Raw genomic sequence first — 4,148 nt, forward strand, 5'->3', positions numbered from 1 at the left:
CGTCGACCTAGCGGCCCCGCTCGAGGCGGTGTTAGGCGAGGAATAGAATGGCGGTGCGGGGAGTAGGGAGGCGAGGCGCGCCGCTGCCCGTCCGCCGCTTACGCGACCGCTCGCACGTCTCCCCGCGCGGGGCCGCTAGGCCGCCCTCTCACTGCGCGCTTACATTCGCCAGTAGGTTGGGCTAATACGGCGATTTTTAAAATTTCGTATCTCGATAACTATTCGTCCAAGCGCAAAATAGTACAATACTTTTCTGTTTGTCTTAGTCCCCTCTACCTTCCCATGACCGGACGTCAAAGTCTTGCGTAGCACCCTGTATAGTAGGACCTAAGACAGTAAAAGAGGTCGAACTACAAGTACAAAATTCACTCCTACTTTAGTATTAAAGTAGGTCCTTTTAAATAGGAGCTAAAGTAAATTTTTAGAATTAAAGATTTAAGGGAGGAGTAAAAAATATAATGTCATCAAAGTAGGTTATTGCTGGTCTATGTAGATGTATAGATCAGCTAAGTAGGTGTAAATTATTCTTAAAAGTGTCAAAATAGTACCAAAATTTCGACTCGGGTCAACAGCAGTTTTTTCCCCGTGTATCAATGTAATTCATCAGTCCCGATATAACAGTTTGATAAAATAATTCTGGTGAATGTAACGGAAGACGAAAACGTTTCGGTCTCTCTCTCTCTCTTATGTCGAAAGTGAAATTGTCTTCTCTTCAAAAGCCGCGGATGCCCCGGATATACCTCGTGTTGTTTTGCTCGCGCGACAAACTGCCCACCTTATGCTTAATCGAGTACGGCGCGATGGCGATAAAAGTGTGAATTAGAAGGAGTACGGCGTAACAGCGAGAAAGCCCGGGATTAAAGGCGGGCAAAAACGGGGCTTTCCCCGGGGAAGAAGTTATGTCGACGGGTTAGTTAGGCATGCACGCAGCGCAGAGCGTTCCGCAGCTGCATACATCGCGCGTTTGCGCCGGGGGCCAGATAAGCCTCGCATGATGCACGTTGCACCTATGCTTTGTGTCTGCTGGAAACGACACTAATATCGCACAAAGGAGACGAGGGAAAGAAGAGGCGCGCCGATGCCGCGCCGTGTAAAACGAGTCTTTCGCGGAAATAAGTAGCTTGTCAGCGCGGAAATATCATAAACGTTGAAAGGGACAATGATGGAAATGAAGTAACGGTAACCGAGAAATTGCAGAACGCTGCGTAATACAATGAACATATAGAGAGCGAACGCGTCTAGTTGAATTTTCAGCTGCGTAAGTTTATCTCTCGCCGCCCATTTGCATCCGTTCGCGGGTCCGCGTGTCTTGGAGTTTGAAATAAATTAACGTATAAAACAGGAGGGGACGGCGAGATAAAGAGACGTCTTGTAAACCGCGAGCGAGACGTAAGCGGCACTTGGGTGTTCGTTTACCTCGGGAGAATTGCGTGTTAATTCCTACAACTGGCAATGAATTACGAATTGTTGACGTAAAGCAGATAAATAATTAATGACATGTAATTTTTAAACGACCTACACTGGTCGATGTTTTTATTTTTTTAAAACGACGTTTTGGTCCCAGATTTGGACCCTCTTCAAGTAATCTGCAAACGTACATAACTCAGCACTGTTCGCGCAATTGTTAATGATCTCGTATCGTTGAATTTACTTAAAATTTGATATTGTTATTTAAATAGAATAAATATTTCTTCTTCAAATAATTTTTAAGTAAATCCATTTACTTAGTTTAAAAAAAATTTGTCAGTGCGGTATTAAATCTATTTGCGAGTAAATAATTAATGTCGTGCTTTGTGCGAAGCACCGTTCGAGTTGATTCGGAAAAACGCTTCCGATACACGGGACGCGAATACGCCGGCCCGTGTCTGCCTGACGGCTATATATGTTATATATAACGCTCTCTGTGCGGTTTTTGACGTGAACCGAATAAATGGCGACTCATCACCATTAACCAAAGATTTTGAATGTGCTATAAATTTAGCGAGCGCAGCGGCTTAGTCGTGCCAATAAATATCCCTGCTAGCGATGACATCGCCACGAAGTACCGAAGCCAGCATTATGGATGACGTTCATAGCTCACGTGTCATCTGGATCTCGCTTAGACCTCAACGGTACTTGATGGTCCCGCGGTCGCTTTTGTGCGACGACGTTTGCCGTCACGCTGTCACTGTAGAAAACGAACGAACGTCGTCGTCGTCGTCGTCGTCGTCGTCGTCGTCGTCGTCGTCGTCGTGACGGCATTGCGCTAGCAGTTATTACGAATCGCGCGGTATTAACGCGATCAACCGGTGACGATTGACTCAGCATTCGAGAAAAGGGATGCCTTCCGCGAGGGATGAAGACACGCGCCGGAGTGTATCGCGTCGCCGTGCCGGCCAATAAGGGACAAAGATCGACGTTACGGCATTCAATAGCAGGCGGGAACAAATCTTGAGCTTTCTCGTTCACGTCTCCCGGGAGGTGTGTCGTCTCCGCCGATTCCTTATACCGTTCCTTATACGCTTCCTCGCCCACCGTTACCGGCGCTACCGACGTCCTTTTATACGCCGCGCTTTACGAGCTGGATCCGCGCTCGCGATCTCGCTCGCGCGCGCATCCTTTTTATTCCCGCTTCCTTTATACGATATTAGTAATGCCCTTCGTAAACACGGAAGCCGTCGTTAAAACGGCCACCCTACGTGTAAGCGGGCTGAGCTTAACGTGAGCACCAGTGATGCTTAACGGCACACTGCGGGTATCCAAGTACTTTCCGGGGCAACCTGTCCCTCCGCGTCGGAACTATATCTCTCTATTTCTTCTCGCGTTCCGCCCGCGTCCTTTTTACGACTCGCATACACTTACTTATTCTCATGTACCCCCTTCATTTTCTGTTTGATAAAAGCGCAGCCGACGACAGGTTAATGAACATTCAAGGGGATGCTGGGGTGATTCTACACTTTTTGCACCTTTTGCTGCTAGCACTGTCACTTCATGAAAACATTTGTGTAGCATACACATTATGTGGCTTCGTGTACAGACCGACAGTGTCCCATATTCGGACTAAATCTGAGAACAGAGCATGGTATCGTTGAAATTTAGTTTAGAAGCCTAACGAGAAATCTATTCACTTAAATAAGTTATAGGTTACGTAACCTATACTGGACGAGTGTACGCGTTCTTGGATCAAAACCGCACTCGGACTCTTCTTCCGAGCAGAGTCGAAGAGTTGATTGAGTTTGAATTACAAGTGGAAAGCGACATGTGTCGATTTGTGTCAAAAATGTCGGCTGCGGCTTCTCTGGAAGGAAAAAGCAGCCTTAAATGGATTTACCGTAATGAACGAAACAGGACCGATACGTGAACCTTAAGTTAATTAGAGAAGACGTCGTTCTCGGTCGGGCTGGATCTCGGTAGCCTAATAGTATTTCTTGCGCGAACTTTGCATACTTTTTCTCCAACTCGATAAACTGCGCGGCGATTATTCGTCGGTCTTAAAACACGGCTTTCTGCGGGAACGGTAAATCCACGTGCTTGTAAATCGATAATCGATTGAACTTTCGGCGCTAATAAGCGTCCTATTTAAATCACCGTAAAGAATTTATTGCGAAAAGTATCGCCCCAGCCGGGATTCGAAGGAGACCTCTCCCCCCTGCAATCCACGTTCCTACAAATTCGAACCACCCCGCATGTGGTTTCCATTGCATAAATATTGTTTGGCGCGCGCAGGGGTTGAAAGACTCGCGCTAAAGTGCCACTAAAATCCGAAAGAGTTGTTCGCGACGCGCGTTGCACGCCAATGCGATTGATCTCTCATGTTTATAATGTGACGTGTCGCGGCAGGTCGGGCACAGCATCTCGAGTGACTGCGAAGACAAACGGAACTTCTGCTTTAATGGCTCGCGTCGAGACTCCGTGATATTATCGGATTACCAATAAATCACGTTGACTCGATTTCAAAGTAGAGCGCGCATCTCGCCGGCATTATTTATCCCGTCTCTTTGCTATAACAGCCGTTTCCTCGTCTCTTTTACATGTAAAAGGCGCGTAGTAAAGCTCATTTCCCGTTATTCGACCTACGCGGCTCCGCGTCTCTCCGCCTCCCCCGCGCCCGCCTTCATTATTCCTCCCGACTTCGCGCCGCCGTCGCCGCCCTCGTCCTCTCCCCCTCG

The sequence above is a fragment of the Vollenhovia emeryi genome, unplaced genomic scaffold (genome assembly GCF_000949405.1).
Source record: "Vollenhovia emeryi isolate VEMERY1.0 unplaced genomic scaffold, V.emery_V1.0 DF939218.1, whole genome shotgun sequence".
Classification (NCBI taxonomy): Eukaryota; Metazoa; Arthropoda; class Insecta; order Hymenoptera; family Formicidae; genus Vollenhovia; species Vollenhovia emeryi.